This window comes from Ovis canadensis, chromosome 15, assembly GCF_042477335.2.
Source record: "Ovis canadensis isolate MfBH-ARS-UI-01 breed Bighorn chromosome 15, ARS-UI_OviCan_v2, whole genome shotgun sequence".
Taxonomy (NCBI): Eukaryota; Metazoa; Chordata; class Mammalia; order Artiodactyla; family Bovidae; genus Ovis; species Ovis canadensis.
Genome location: NC_091259.1, coordinates 90576246 through 90593430, shown reverse-complemented (window position 1 = coordinate 90593430; position 17185 = coordinate 90576246).

The window sequence follows — 17185 nt, the reverse complement described above, 5'->3', positions numbered from 1 at the left end:
CAGCACGTAAGGGTAAAGGCTGCCGACACTGTCAGATACCTACATCCTATACATGCAAGGGCAGAGGGTGTTCCTAGAATGTTAATACATTCAATGTCACCAGTGGGTAATGTTTCTAATATGACCATGCTGTGTAACAAGCCACTCATGTTCAAGATAAATTCTGACTTTTATTATTCTCATTAGCCAAGGGTCTGATACTAATTGCCTCTGGAGAATGGTTTATAATTAGAAGACCAGTTAACCATCACCATTCCTAATTTAAATGGTCACACACCAGTAGTCGTGTATGGACGTGAGAGTTGGACTATAAAGAAAGCTGAGCACTGAAGGATTGATGCTTTTGAACTGTGGTGTTGGCGAAGACTCTTGAGAGTCCCTTGGACTGTAAGGAGATCCAACCAGTCCATCCTAAAGGAAATCAGTCCTGAATATTAATTGGAAGGACTGATGTTGAAGCTGAAACTCCAATGCTTTGGCCGCCTGATGGGAAGCACTGACTTATTGGGAAAGACCTTCATGCTGGGAAAGATTGAAGGCGGGAGGAGAAGGGGACGACAGAGGATGAGTTGGTTGGATGGCATCACCGACTCAATGGACATGAGTTTGAGTAAACTCCAGGAGCTGGTGATGGACAGAGAGGCCTGGTATGCTGTGGTTCATGGGGTTGCAAAGAGTCAGACACGACTGAGCGACTGAACTGTACTGAACGTTGGTTTGAACTTAATGCAACTAAAAAGTAACCAGAATTATGCTATGTTGAAGTATTTGAACTTCAACAAATATATATTTGTTGAAGATATTGTGACCCTAGGCCTTACTCAGAGACCTGCAGATAGAATGGGTCTTAAATAGGGTCCATAATTCTGCATTTTTAGCAATCATATCCAGTTTAAGAAAGGCCTCCCACCATATTTTGAGAATCACTAGATTATTCGAGTAGAAGCAGAGGAGTCTGGAAAACAATTATAGTGGTGAGTAGACAAACTATAGACCCACTAAATGGAGCACCACACAGCAATAGAAGGTGGCGAGCGACTGACACATACAGCAATGATCACAAGGGCATCAGGGTGCGGGAAGAAAGCCAGGCTCAGAAGGTCGCGCACTGTGCAGCCCTCTCTGTTGGTGATTCTTTCCTTCCTCCTCCTCCTTCCTCCTTCCCTCGCCCTTCCGTTCCTTTCTTCCGTCCCTCTTTCCTCCACACGGGGTCTTCGTGCGGTGCGCAGGATCTTCGGTCGTGGTGTGTGAGATCTAGTTCGCTGACGGGGGGGCCCCTGCACTAGGGTCTCAGAGTCTGAGATGCTGGACCGCCAGGGAAATCCCTCGGCTATTCTTAAAGTGACAGAACACGTGACGGTGGTTGCCAGAGGTCAGGTACGGGGCTGCAACTATGGAGGGGTAATCCGAGGGGGTTTTGTTGCGGTTATAGAAGGGTTCTGTATTATCAAGGGAGTGTTTTGGGGGATAGCAGAATTGTGGTTTTGGTAACTGTTTTATGATTATGTAAGATACAGACATCAGGGAACCTGGAAGAAGGGTACCCAGGAGATTTTGTACTATGTTAGCAACTTCTGTGTGAATGTGAAATCATCTCAAAATAAAAAGCAAACAAACAAACAAACAACCACAGAACAAACCTAGGCAGATGTGAGGTTGTAAATGTAAGGATCAAAGACGGTGTTTGAGAAAAAGAAAGGGAGGCAAAGCCCATAGAGGTTAATAGCGTGGTGGGACCTACACGCTGGCTCACATTTCTACTCACTACACAAGACCCTGCGTGGGTTAGTTAACCTCTGTGCTTTAGTCAACTTGTGTTTGAAACAGGGAAATAGCAGCATCTAGGCAAAAGGAAGCGTTATTGTGAAGGGCATATGCAAATATGTATGTGGAACACTCAGTGTGGTGTTTGATGTATGGGAAAGACTAAAAAAGCTCTCCTCATTTGCTTAGGTGTGGGGAAAGAATCATCACGGCTCGGTTCCGAGGCATGGGAGAAGGGACAAGGGCAGGCCCCAGAGCGGCGGCAGAGTCGCTCCGGAGGGCCTCGGGCGGGGGCGCTGCCACTGCGGAGGTTGTGGGACCCGCGGCAGACACAGTGGGCCTTCCTGGCTGGCCTGGGGACAGGACTCCAGAAGATACAGCGAAGAAGGTTTCCTGAAAGTGGTGATTGGAACAAAGTTTGGAGCCCACAGAATCAAAGCTGAAGTGCCTGGCACTGATCTCTGGAATATTTGGAAGGAAGTCATGTGGAATGTAAAGAAACTCTTACTTCTGTTGTAGCTCATGTGCCTCAAGCAGTCAGTGCCGCTAATGGAAACCGTGTCAGAGACGACCTCACTGAGCTCATAAAGAATAAAGTCTGACTTAATCTTCTAAACACTGTACTTTTATCCTTAAATTTTTATTGGAATATAGGTGATTTACAACGTCGTGTTTCTGCGGTACAGCACGGTGAATAAGTTATACATACATTTGCTCTTTTAAAGATTCTTTTCCCGTACAGGTCATTACGGAGAGCTGAGTAGACTTCCCTGTGCGGCACAGTAGGTCCGTATTTTGCTGTTATTCAGTCGTTAAGTCATAACCAACTCTTTTGTGACCCCTGCAAGGCTTCTCTGTCCATGGGATGTCCCAGGCAAGGATGCTGAAGTGAGCTGCGTTTCATTCTCCAGGTGATCTTCCTGACCCAGGGAGGAAACCTGCACCTCCTGAGCTGGCCGGCAGATTACCGCTGGGCCACCGGGGAAGCCCCCGGTCCGTATCAGTTTCCTGTTTTAAATGTCGTAGTGCGTATATGTCGATTCCATCTCCCAATTTATCCCTCTTTCTCCCCCTTCACTCACTGGTAACCATAATTTTTTTTTTTAATCTGTGGACTCTATTCTGTTTTCTAAATAAGTTCATTTGTACCATCTTTTCCAGAGTCCACACAGAAGCAATATCACATTTTCTCTCTTTCTCTCTGACTGGCCTCACTCGGCGCGACAGTCTCTGGGTCCACACACGTTGCTGCAGGTGGCATTGCTTCCTTCTGCTTTGCGGCGGAGTGATGTACTGTTGTGTGATGTTCCACGTCTTCTTCATCCACTCATGTCAGTGGGCGTTTATGTTGCTTCCGTATCCAGGCTATTGTAAATGGTGTTGGTTTGAGCACTGGGTTGCATGTATCTTCATGAACAATAGTGAAGTGAAGTGAAGTCGCTCAGTCGTGTCCGACTCTTTGTGACCCCACGGACTGTAGCCTACCAGGCTCCTCTGTCCAATTTTCCAGGCAATAGTGGATTGCCGTTTCCTTCTCCAAGGGATCTTCCCAACCCAGAGCTCGAACCCAGGTCTCCCGCGTTGGAGACGACGCTCTGCTGTCTGAGCCACCAGGGAAGTCCCAATATAGTTCATAAAACTATCATGAACAATAGTTTTGTCCATATGCATGCCCAGGAATGGAATTGTTGGGTCATACGCTGGCTGTATTTTTAGTTTCAGAAGCATCCAGACTGTTTTCCATAATGGTTCTACCAATTAAAATAAGTATTAATTTAGCAGGAAATGGGGATTTTGAGATGAGTTTAAAAATGGTTTTTAACCTTCAAAGAGCTCATATCCTGATGAAAGAATCAGTGAGTAAAAGTCAGAAATACAAGTCATGATATCCATGAGAGAAGAGCTTAAAATGAGGATGGGGAAAGGCCTCGCAGAGGATGCGGTCCTCCAAGCTCCCTTTGAGCAGGACCTCCTCTGAGATGACAGGACCTGTGGGATCTCTGGGGCTGAGGAACAAGCTTCAGTTTAAAAGTAGCAGCCTGAATCCCCGTCAAAATACCAATGGCATTTTTCATGGAACTAGAACAAAAAATTCTAAAATTTGTATCAAAAGACAAAAATACCCTGAATCTTGAGAAAGGAAACCAAAGCAGGAGGTGTCATGCACCCTGATTTCAAACTGTGCTAAAAAGCTACAGTAATCAAGGCAGTGTGGCATGGTCCGTAACCAGACACACAGATCAGTGGGGCAGGAGAGAGAACCCAGAAGGAAACCCACGCTCACACTGTCAGTCAGTCCACAATGAAGGAGGTAAGACTGAACAGTGGGGGAGAAGACGGGCTCTTCGATAAACAGCAAGACTGTACAACTGCAAGTAAAGAGATCAGGTTATTTTTTTCACGTCATTTATCAAACTAAACTCAAAATAGACTAAAGACTTAAATGTAACACTGGATACCGGGAAACTCATGGAAGAAAACAAGCACCCTTAACCTATGACACCCTGAGATTTCAGGGATGTTATTATGTAAAAAATAGTGAATCATAGAATTGATATGAGATGGTGTATCTTTAGATAGAAGACAGAGATGTTCCTTTTTAGTCTTAAAAGAGACCGTAGGAGAAAGGATGAGGGGTTTCTGCTTAGGCTGAAGTTTAATCTCACCCCCTCTCACTTTGTAATTCTGGGAGGTGACAGTCCTTTATACTCCATTTTTTTTTTTTAAATCTGTGAAATGGAATCACACTCACCTCAACTGGCTTGAGGTGAAAAACTGTTGTTGTTGCTCAGTTGCCAAGTCGTGCCTGGCTCTTCCCGACACCAGGGACCACAGCATGCCCAGGCTTCCCTGTCCCTCTGTTGATGGCCATTTAGGTTGCTTCCCTGTACCTCACAAATAATTTACCGGCATTAAAAAACCTACAAACAGTAAGCGCTGGAGAGGTCGTGGAGAAAAGCATGCCCTCTTGCACGCTTGGTGGGAAGGCAAGTTGCTGCAGCTGCTATGGAGAAGAGTGTGTGCGTGTTGTCAGTCATGTCCAGCTCTTTGCAACCCCGTGAACTGTGCTCCTTGGCCATGGAGCTCTCCAGGCAGAAATACTCGTGTGGGTGGCCACTTCCTTCTCTCAGGGATCTTCCCGACCCTGGACCCTTCCTGACCCTGGATCCTTCCTGACCCTGGACTCTTCCTAACCCAGGGACTGAGCCCAGGCCTCCCGCATTGTAGGCAGATTCTCTACCATCTGGGCCACTAGGGAAGCCCATGGGGAACAGTATGCTGCTGCTGCTGCTGCTGCTGAGTCGCTTCAGTCGCATCCGACTCTGCGCGACCCCAGAGATGGCAGCCCACCAGGCTCCTCTGTCCCTGGGATTCTCCAGGCAAGAACACTGGAGTGGGTCGCCATTGCCTTCTCCAGTGCATGAGAGTGAAAAGTGAAAGTGAAGTTGCTCAGTTGTGTCCGACTCTGTGCGACCCCATGGACTGCAGCCTACCAGGCTCCTCCGCCCATAGGATTTTCCAGGCAAGAGTACTGGAGTGGGGTGCCATTGCCTTCTCTGGGAGAACAGTATAGATTCCTTAAAAAACTAAAAATAGAAGTACCATATGACCCAGCAATCCCAGTACTGGGCATGTCCCCAGAGAAGGACATAATTCAGAGCGGCGCCTGCACCTCAGTGTTCACGGCAGCACTGTTTACAACAGCCAGGATGTGGAAGCCACCTAAATGCCCACCAGCAGAGGGCTGGATAAAGATGTGGTACCTGTATACAATGGAATATTGCTCAGCCATAAAAGCAAAGAAGTTGGATCATTTGGAGAGATGTGAACGGACTGGAGGCCGTAATACAGAACGAAGCCAGAAGAAAGAGTGGTCGTGTTGATGCATGTATATGCAATCTAGAAAAATGATCTTATTTGCAAAACAGAAATAGACGCAGACTTAGAGCACAGACGTGTGGACTCCACGGCGGGAAACGGGCAGGATGAGCTGGGAGAGTGAGATTGGCGCGTGCAGACTGTTGATCCTCTGTGTGAAGCACATAGCTCATGAGAGCCTGGCTCACACTTTGGTTCCTCTTTAGAGAAGCTTATTGGGTGTAATGTGTTTACCCAATGCCGGAGATGGTGTGTATTTAACAAAAATTAGTTTCTCTTCCTCTCACTTAAACCGATCTATTTCTTGTATTAACTCCAATCACTTTCCTGTTGTCTCAGCCCTCTGGTGGGCAGGCATGGTTCCGCGTTGGGATGCCGTGTACCGAGAAGTCTCAGGACAGAGCATTGCTTTCTTCCCATATCTGTCTCCCTGGTCTCTGTCCTTGTTCCCACCCTGCGGGTGGAAATGTGGCCTTCAGTGAGTTAGTACCCAGACATATGCAGGATGGGGGTCATTTGCCTCCGGACACCTCTTCTAGTCTGCGATTTTGCCTGCTTTTGCCCTGCCGCATGGCATGGGGGATCTCAGTTCCTCCACCAGGGACTGAACCTTGCCCCTTGCCGTGGAAGCATCGAGTCTTAACCACTGGACTGCCATGGAAATCCCCCTTTTGCTTCTATCTTAATCTCAGATTGCCTGTGAAATCTTTTGTGGACCCCCAACTTTATGCTCGATTGAATAGCCATTTATGATCACCAGAAAAGCAACTCTCGTTTCCTCTATTATGGAAAGTAGCTTGGCGCAGCAAGGTCCCTCCCCGTATCTGGTGTCTTCCCCTGCATAATGCCATAGGCTGTTGTTGATATTGCCTCTTCATCCGCTGGCTTTTCTCCAGTAATTCTCTACCCATATTCTCTGTAGCTATTGTCTCTTCTCTGACTTCATCTAAACTTCACTGTCTCTTCACCAACTCTACTTTATGTGTCTTTATGAGATTGTCTCTTCAAAGGGATTCACTTTTTCACTTCTTCAGAAATTGTAGCGTCCGCCTCTTTCAAGGTGCTCCCTCCAGAAAACAGAAGCAAAGAAAAGCCGGGAGGAAAGGAGGAGGAAGGGCGGCAACTCTGCTCCAAACCACCAGGCTTGGTGGTCTGGCGCGTCTTGCCTTCTTCCATGTTCTGACTGCTTGACACTATTAAGTTAGTAAAAGTGTCGACAAAGGTAAAGCACATTTTAGTGGGCAGAAAATGTGAACAGAAAATGAACAGAAATGCAGTTAGTATATGAGAATGCTGTTCTATTTACTCGCAATAAGAAGTTATCAAGACGGTACACTGTTCGGTTTAATGAATTGAGGAGGGTGTGAGAGAGAGGGTGGTAATTTATTAAAATTAGTCTAAATTTAGTGAACAGGGCACGCCTGTCTTTTAAGGGAACTGCATATCTTAACCTAAAACTATTAACATATAGAAAAAATCACCACACATGAAAAAAAAATGAGTGAACTCCCTTTGAGTCAACATTTCACTGACTTCTAATGTAAACTTTAACAAAGGGATGAAAGAAGAATAAAACTGAATGCCCCTATTTTAATTGATAAATGTAAAGACAGGAAGACCGGTGGGTAGACACATAAGGGCCTCCCGGCTGGCTCAGTGGTTAAGAATCTGCCCACCAGCGCAGGAGACCCAGATTTGATCCCTGGTGGGGAAGATCCCCTGGAGGAGGAAATGGTAACCAACTCCAGTTTTCTTGCCTGGAGAATCCCATGGACAGAGGAGCCTGGCGAGTCGCAGAGAGTTGGATACAACTGAGCGACTGAGCACACTCACAGGTAGACACGTACGCTTAGAATCGACCAGGCAGAGATAGTTCCTGAACAAGTGAACGGATAATCTGGGGCTTTCTCGTGATGGACTCTTGTGCAGCCATGGCGATGAGAACATGCCGAGCTACAGCTACACACACAGCCCGCTATGAAGGTCTTGCAGGGAGAGAACATGTCTGCTGGTCAGTCTGATTGCAAGGAGCCACAAGCAGAACTGCTCTTTAACCCTCACCCTTTAACACTTGCTGTTTGGGGACCCAGTCTGTGACACACTCCTTCAGATGCTGCGGTTTCAGCGGTGAGCACAACAGGCAAGCCCTAGGCCTCAGGAACTTGTCTTCTAGGCAGGAGAAACAAACCCTCAAATAAATGCTGGAAGTATCCAGTTGTGATAAGTGAGTGTCAGGCAGAGAAGGAAGATGAGCTGGGAGGGAGTGTCGGGAGAATAAGGTGCAACTGGGTGGTTTTATGTTGTTTATTTTTTCCCTGTCATGTCTGCAAAATTCTGAGCTGTTTTTTCCATATAAAGTATATTTCAGGAGCTATTGGGTTGGCCCAGAAGTTCATCTGGGTTTTTCTGTAACAACTTAGGGAAAAGGCTGAACAAATTTTTGGGCCAACCCAATATTCAAAGTGATAACTCGTTACCTATTTTTTTTTTAAATCTTACTTGAATTCTATAGAAAGAATTTAAAATAGTGGTCCTCAGATTACTGCACATTAGAATCACATGAAAGTGTAACAAAATTCAAGTTTTCTTAATAAAATGTACATGGTCTGACTTCCCTGAATCAGTTTTAATAAAGTTTTCTACCATCTCATGACTTGGGTTGTTCTGTGCTAAGCATAGATTCACTGCAGCTGTTTCCTGCAAAATGCAAAAGTGTGACTTTAACAAGTTTCGTTTCCTGCAGATAAAAGCACAGGGCATTGTTAACGGGTCTCTGGGCAGCTCTTCCCCTGCAGAAGCGGATGAAAACTGGTGCCCAGTAATTATGCTGTGAGTACTTCTTGACATTTTAGGGGCCAGCGGCTTCTCCCTTCCTTGATCCCCTCGGTCCCCGGGGTAATACTGCGTCTGTCCTGACTCTGCAGCCCACAGATTTGTGTTCACTATACTGGCTGTTGTGGTTGTTCCTGTCAAAGCCCAGGAAATACTGTTTTGAAAATCAAACCATTGTAAAAGCTGCACCGGTCGTCAGTAAGTCATGAGAATGTCAATAAGTTGGAAGTGAAGCGCCTGAAGCCTAACTCTTCAGTGAAGAGAAACGTGGCAGCTGATGAGGGCGTCTGAAGGCGTCAGCCCCACCGAGGGAGGAACGCTTGTCTGTGCCACTCACTAATTATGTCCTCATCACTTAGAGACAGTCCCAAGGGCAGTAAACATCTGAATGTGATGAGGTGCGTGCGTGCCAAGTCCCTTCAGTCGCGTCCAGCCATTTGCGACCCCACGGACTGCACCAGGCTCCCCTGTCCATAGGATTCCCCAGGCACGAATACCGGAGTGAGTCTCCATGCCCTCCTTCAGAGGACCTTCCCTACCCAGGGACCGCCCCGCACCTATCTGTGTCTGCAGGTTTCACGTCACCCACTCTTCTGAATGGGTTTCCTGGTGGCTCTGGTTAAAAAAGAAAATGTGCCTGCCAGTGCAGGACGTGCAGAGACTCGGGCTGGATCCCTACGTCGGGAAGATCCCCTGGAGGAGGGAATGGCAACCCGCTGCAGTGTTCTTGCCTGGAAAATCTCATGGACAGAGGAGCCTGGCGGGCTACAGTCCACGGGGTCGCAAAGGAGCCGGACACAGCCAAGCAGCTCGACAAGTGTCCTGAGTGACTCCTCGCCCTGCTTCTCAGTCGGACCGCCAGTCGCCCCTCCCCTTCCTTCTATAGCCAGACGTTCCCGAAGCAGTTTCATTCTCACAGTTTAAATGTTTTCATGTTGGATTCTTTTTTTTTTTTTTTTTTTTCAGTGAATTGCAGTCTTTCCTCTCTCCTTAATGCTTTTCTAAAATTGTTTCCCCTGATACCGCCAGTAACAACCGGATGGCTAACTCCAATGGGCTGTATTCAGTCCCCACCCTTATGGACGTCTCAGCTGCATTGCTCTGCTTCTTCCTGGCCCTGTGAGATGCTTGTCTTTCCTTAGCTTCCAAAACAGGACACTCTTGAGCCCCTCTCTTAATTTCTCTGATATCCTCAAGTTCATCTCCATGTATTTCACTTTCTCAGCCAGACACGCCCATTCCTTACAAGGTGTCACCTTCCCTTGGAGCTCTCATCCGTTCCCCTAACATCAGCTTTAGGTGGACCTGTCACTCGACGCCGTGTGCGTCCAATCCTGTCCTCTTGCCTGACTCGCCACCTTGCCTTTCCGGAGCCTGGCAGTGCACGTCGCAGTGAGTCTTCAGTCGACGGCGGCAGCGCACACAGCTGGTCCAGTTTGAGCTCCTCGTCCAACTCCTGCGCTTCTGCTTCCCAGCTTCCTCTCTCAGCGGCACCACCGTCTAAAGCCCTTCCCGCGTCCCATCACTCAGACTCAGAGCCGAGAGCTGTCCTGGGTTTCTTCCTTTTTCTCACTCTTTATATCTAATAAATTCCTTCACATTTATTAAATCTTTCTACCCTCAAATATCTCTAAAATATAACACCCCCTTCTTATTTCTAATTTTTAATTCAGCCTAGTTCCTTGTTTATTCCTGCTGTCTCACTTACTTTCTAAACCATTAATTGTAATTGTAATTTCTTTCTTCCCTGAGTTCACCTCCAGTGATTCTCTGATGCTTACGTATTAAGGTCCAGATGCCGTGGGCATGTGACACCCCACGTAGTGTGGTTTCAGCCTCTGTCTGTTACCTTAGGTCTGATCACACCCTGATTTACTGTGGACCATCTGGGTATCATTACTGGCTGTGAACACGAGTGTGTTTCAGCCTATCTGTTACCTTAGGCCTGATCACACCGATTTACTGTGGACCATCTGGGTATCGTTACTGGCTGTGAACACGAGTGTGTTTCAGCCTATCTGTTACCTTAGGCCTGATCACACCGATTTACTGTGGACCATCTGGGTATCGTTACTGGCTCTGAACACAATTAGAATGTTTCTGTTTCATCCTGCATAGTTTTTTTTTTTCCTCCTACCTGGAATGATTTTTCCTTTTTTATTAGATAATTTCTACTTACTCTCTAGGAATCAGCTCACATGCCTCCTATTTCACGAGGTTTCCTTTTCATATATCGGCCTTCGTTGGCTCGCTCGGGTAATGTCATGGAGCAGTTATCTGCTAGATACCAGAGCATTTTACTGCTACTTAGCCCTTCCTCGCCGTCCCAGATCACTGCTATCGCTTCTTATTTTTATTGGAATATAATTCATACACCATTTATAGCTTTTTAAAAATATATCCACAAAATTTTACAACCGTCTTTGCACCATTGTATAAGGACTTCCCTGTAGCTCAAACGGTAAAGAATTTGCCAGCCAATGCCAGGGACGAGAGTTCAGTCCTTGGATCAGGAAGATCTTCTGGAAGAGGAAACGATAACCTGCTCCAGTGTTCTTGCCTGAGAAAAATCCCATGGACAGAGGAGCCTGGCAGGCTACAGTGCATGGAGTCACCAAGGGTCAGACACGACTGGCCGAGCGCACACGAAGACACCTAACTGACGAATTGGCATTCATTCCACTTCTCCTGCCCCCTCCCCCAGCCTCCGTCTACTCTCTGTTTCTATGGACTTGCCTATTGGGGCATTTTAGATCAATGGAGTCATACGATGTATGGTTTCTTGCAGCTAATTGCTGCACTTAACATGAAATTTTCAGGCTCATCCATGTTATAGCGTGTACCAGTACCTCATTCCTTTCATGGCTGAATAATGTCTCATTTTATGCAGAGACCACCTTTCCTTTGCCTGTTATCAGCTGGTAGACATTTGGATTGGTTCTCACGTTTTGCTCATTATGGCTCATGCGCCCGTGCACGCTCGTCTTAGTCTCTGTGCCATCGTGCGCTTTCACTCTCTAAGTATACACGTCGCGGGAGGCTCCTGCGCTGTATCAGCTCAGTTCGCTTTCACTCTCTAAGTATACACGTCGCGGGAGGCTCCTGCGCTGTATCAGCTCAGTTCGCTTTCTCTCTCTAAGTATACACGTCGCGGGAGGCTCCTGCGCTGTATCAGCTCAGTTCGCTTTCTCTCTCTAAGTATACACGTCGCGGGAGGCTCCTGCGCTGTATCAGCTCAGTTCGCTTTCTCTCTCTAAGTATACACGTCGCGGGAGGCTCCTGCGCTGTATCAGCTCAGTTCGCTTTCTCTCTCTAAGTATACACGTCGCGGGAGGCTCCTGCGCTGTATCAGCTCAGTTCGCTTTCTCTCTCTAAGTATACACGTCGCGGGAGGCTCCTGCGCTGTATCAGCTCAGTTCGCTTTCTCTCTCTAAGTATACACGTCGCGGGAGGCTCCTGCGCTGTATCAGCTCAGTTCGCTTTCTCTCTCTAAGTATACACGTCGCGGGAGGCTCCTGCGCTGTATCAGCTCAGTTCGCTTTCTCTCTCTAAGTATACACGTCGCGGGAGGCTCCTGCGCTGTATCAGCTCAGTTCGCTTTCACTCTCTAAGTATACACGTCGCGGGAGGCTCCTGCGCTGTATCAGCTCAGTTCGCTTTCTCTCTCTAAGTATACACGTCGCGGGAGGCTCCTGCGCTGTATCAGCTCAGTTCGCTTTCACTCTCTAAGTATACACGTCGCGGGAGGCTCCTGCGCTGTATCAGCTCAGTTCGCTTTCTCTCTCTAAGTATACACGTCGCCGGAGGCTCCTGCGCTGTATCAGCTCAGTTCAGTCCTCAGTCGTGTCCGACTTTGCAACCCCATGAATCGCAGCACGCCAGGCCTCCCTGTCCATCACCAACTCCCGGAGTCCACCCAAACCCACGTCCATCAAGTCGGTGATGCCATCTAACCATCTCATCCTCTGTTATCCCCTTCTCCTCCTGCCTTCAATCTTTCCCAGCATCAGGGTCTTCCAATGAGTCAGTTCTTTGCATCAGGTGGCCAAAGTATTGAAGCTTCAGCTTCAGCCTCAGTCCTTCCAATGAATATTCAGGAATGATTTCCTTTAAGATGGACTGGTTGGATCTCCTTGCAGTCCAAGGGACTCTCAAGAGTCTTCTCCAACACCACAGTTCAGAAGCATCAATTCTTTGGCACTCAGCTTTCTTTATGGTCCAGCTGTCACAGCTATACATGACTGCTGGAAAAACCGTAGCTTTGACTAGATAGACCTTTGCAGCAAAGGAGCATCTCTATTTTGTAATATGCTGTCTATGTTTGTCATAGCTTTTCTTCCAAGGAGCAAGAGTCTTTTGGCTGCAGTCACCATCTGCAGTGATTTTGGAGCCCAAGCAAATGAAGTCTGTCACTGTTTCCACTGTTTCCCCATCTATTTGCCATGAAGTGATGGGACCAGATGCCATGATCTTGGTTGGGCCTTATAGTAACTCATATGTTTAGCTTTTTGAGGAACTGCCAGTTTTTCAAAACAGCTACACCATTTTACATGACCACTGGCAGTGGAGGAGGGTCTAATTACTCCAGATCCTCACTAAACTCATTACTTTCTCTTTGATTATAGCCATCTGTGTGGGTGTGAAGTCATGTCTCATTGTGGCTTTTTGTTTATTAAAGATGTTTTGCTGTGGGCCACTTTCAAAGCCTTTGTTGAGTTTGTTACAACAGTGCTTGTTTTATGTTTTGGTGTTTTGGCAGTTTGTCATGTGGGATCCCAGCTCTCCTGACCAGGGACGGACCCCACACCTCCTGCTTAGGAAGGCGAAGCGGTAACCGCTGCACCACCAAGGAAGCTCCTTCTTTGTGGTTTTGATTCGCGTTTCCCTGGCGACTGGTGAGGAGCGCCTTTTCAGATGCTTGTTGGCCACTTGCACATTTCCTTTGGACGAATATATATTCACATCCTTTGCCCAACTGTTGACTGGGCTCTTTGTCTTTTTAATTGTTGAATTGTAAGCTGCCTTTTCACATTCTGGATACTGGACCCCTGCCAGATGTCTGATCTGTAGATATCTTACCCCTCCTGTGGGTTGCTGTCATCGTCTGGATCGCGTCCTTTGAAGCACAAACGGTTTTGATTTGGATGATCTTTTCTTTTTCTTTGTTTATGCTTTCAGTGTCTAAGAAACCTTTGCCTAATCCAAGGCTGTGAACTTTATATCTGTTTTCTTCTAAGAGCTCTATAGTTCTAGCTCTTACATTTAAGCCTCCGATCCATTTTGAGTTAAGTTTTGTAAGTGATACGAGCTAAGTGTCCAGTTTTATTCTTTTTTGTACGTGACTTTCCATTTTATCCACCAACTGGTTGAAGGATCAGTCTTCTCCCACTGAATTTTCTTGTATCTGTACTGATTATCTCTTAATGCATATGGTTTCTAGCACCTCCGGTTAGGCACTAAAGGGTGGGGGTTTTTCTTATTTTTGAGGGCAGGGAGCTTTGGAGGTGGGGGTTTTTCTGATTTCTGAGGACAGAGGACTTTTCTTATCTTGAAGTATACCACTCTTCTTCACAGGATGCCATACCCACAGTAAGTGCCTATGAATATATTACTAATCTCTGTCTAGCCAGATAGTGAGCTCTTCAAGGAGGGGACTCCGCTGCTTTTTGCGTGCTGATAGGCTGGCATCAGCAGGCGCTTCTGGATAACTGCATTGATGATTCCCCAACGATTAGCTCTTCCTTTAGAATCCCTGTTCTCCCTTGCAGCAGACTGCAGACTAGACGAGTAACTTTCTTACAGTAAGTCATCAGTGGAAGAGGTGAGCAGGGGGCAAACGTGACTCCATGGGAAAGTCCTAGCTCAGCTGCGACTTTGCCACCAAATGATTCCGCCGTATTCAGTTTACATTGCTTGGTTCTCTTTAGCTGAGAATGTACAACCTCTCAGGTTTACAGACTTATGAAGATTCCTGATTGGTGTTTTAGGTTGTATGCCAAGAGTTTAAAAAGCAAATCAAATCCAAGCTACCTTTTCTGTGTATTGGATTTTCCTCTTCTCAAAGTGTGATAAAAACGAATTCCCTGGCTTTTAACAAATGCCAGTGCTTCCTGCTGGTGGAATTTGACTAGGCCTGACATGTGAAACCACATTTTGAATAATGAGAACAGGAAATATGTTTTTTTTTCTTGCTCATGGTTTCTGCAGCTATAAAAGTGATTTGCAAAAAAAAAAAAAAAAAAAACAAGGAAATACCCTAAATACCCAATTATAGAGGAATGGTTATTGATTCAGTGAGTACTAAGTTCCAACTAAAAACAATACTTAATAAAATTATATACCAATAAAAAAATTATGTAACAGTAAAGAAATATCTACTTTTGCCTCATGGACTATACTAAAGCCTTTGACTGTGTGGATCACAACAAACTGTGGACAACTCTTAAAGAGATGGGAATACCAAACCACCTGACCTTCCTCCTGAGTAACCTGTGTGCAGGTGAAGAAGCAATGGTTAGAACTGGAATGGAGCAACAGACGGGTTCCAAATCGGGAAAGGAGGACATCAAGGCTGTATATTGTCACCCTGCTTATTTAACTTATATGCAGAGTACATCATGAGAAATGCTGGGCTGGAGGAATCCCAAGCTGGAATCAAGATTGCCGGGAGAAATATCAATAACCTCAGATATGCAGATGACACCATCCTAATGGCAGAAAAAGAGGAACTAAAGAGCCTCTTGGTGAAAGTGAAAGAGGAGAGTGAAAAAGCTGGCTTAAAATTCAACATTCAAAAATTGAAGACCTGGCATCTGGTCCCATCATGTCATGGCAAATAGATGGGGAAACAATGTAAACAATGACAGATTTTATTTTCTTGGGCTCTAAAATCACTGCAGACAGTGACTACAGCCATGAAATTAAAAGATGCTTGCTCCTTGGAAGAAAGGCTATGACAAACCTAGACAGTGTATTGAAAAGTAGAAATATCACTTTGCCAGCAAAGGTCCGTATAGTCAAAACTATGGTTTTTTTCCAGTAGTCATATATGGATGTGAGAGCTGGACCATAAAGAAAGCTGAGCACCGAAGAATTGATGCTTTTGAACTGTGGTGTTGCAGAAGACTCTTGAGAGTCCCTTGAACAGCAGGGAGATCAAACCAGTCAATCCTAAAGGAAGTCAATCCTGAATAGTCATTGGAAGGACTGAAGCTTCACTGAAGCACCAATACTTTGGCTACCTGATGCAAAGAGCTAACTCATTGGAAAAGACTCTGATGCTGGGAAAGATTGAGGACAGGAGGAGAAGGGGACGACAGAGGATGAGATGGTTGGATGGCATCACCGACTCAATGGACATGAATTTGAGCAAACCCTGGGAGATGGTGAAGGACAAGGAAGCCTGGCGTGCTGCAGTCCATGGGATTATAAAGAGTCAGACCCAACTGACTGACCAAACAACAGCAAAAGAAACGTATTTATGATATAAATTTAAGTATAAAAATATTACATTATTATGCAGTGATTCCATTTGGGTAAAATCATGTGTTGTCTTGAGCTAGGGTGATCAACTATTCATCCTGGTTTGCCTCAGACAATCTGGGTTTTAGCATTAAACTCCCTGTATCCCAAGAAATCTCTCAGTCCTGAGCAGAGTGGGGTGGTCAGTCACCTGGCTATGAACAAACTGCCAAAGAGATAACTGGAGAGAAAGTCATAGCAAGGATTTTCATTTTCTAAGAGTAGACATCAGTGGTGTCTTGTGATAAAGGAGTTAATGTAGGCTCAGTAAAAACTATTTGAAAATATAAAAATGAATTGATTTAGTTACTAAGTCCAGTCCGACTCTTGCGACCCCATTGACCGTAGCCTGCCAGGCTCTTCTGTCCATGGAATTCTCCAGGCAAGAATACTGGAGTGGGTTGCCGCTTCCTTCTCCAGGGCATTTTCCCAAGCCAGGAATTGAACCTGGGTCTCCTGTAGTGCAAGTAGATTGTTCACCGACTGAGCTATGAGGGAAGCCCTATTCTAAAAAGTGAATGAAAGAAACTAAGATACTTAAGAAAACCATGTGTTTGGAGAAGGATCCTCATATGTATTTCAGAAGCCGAGAAAATGAGACAGAGATAAGACTCGTGTCCTTATTATTATTATTATTTTTGGCCACGCAGCATGGCACGCAGGATCTTAGTTCCCCAACGAAGGATCAAGCCCATGCCTCCAGCACTGGAAATGCAGTGTCTTAACCCTGGACAGCCGGGAAGTCCCAAGAGCTTGTCTGTTTTGAAGGTTTTCTCGCCAGTTTTTGCCTCGAGTTGGTTGCAGCTGCACCCTCTTCCCTTTCCCCTAGTGCAAGCCACCACGATATAGTCCAGTCACATTCTGGAGTGAAGACAGAAAGGAATGTGTTATTAGTGACCTACCCCAGGAGAATTTTCCTTGGGAATCTGTGTGTGTGTGTTAGAGTATGTTGACACGAATAGTCAATGTCTTGACATCTCACGGTTCAAACCCAGACTAGGGTTACGTGAATATGAACCTGAGAATGTTGGAGGCTCCTGTGACCAGAAAGCTACAAGAGGAGAGCACCTTAGGGAAACGCCATGTCGGAATCGCCTGCTGCAGCTGAGCACACACGGAGTGCTCTATTCATTTAGAGCCATTTTCAAGAACTTTACACAGAGAAATGCCCCACCTACTTTTTTTTCCT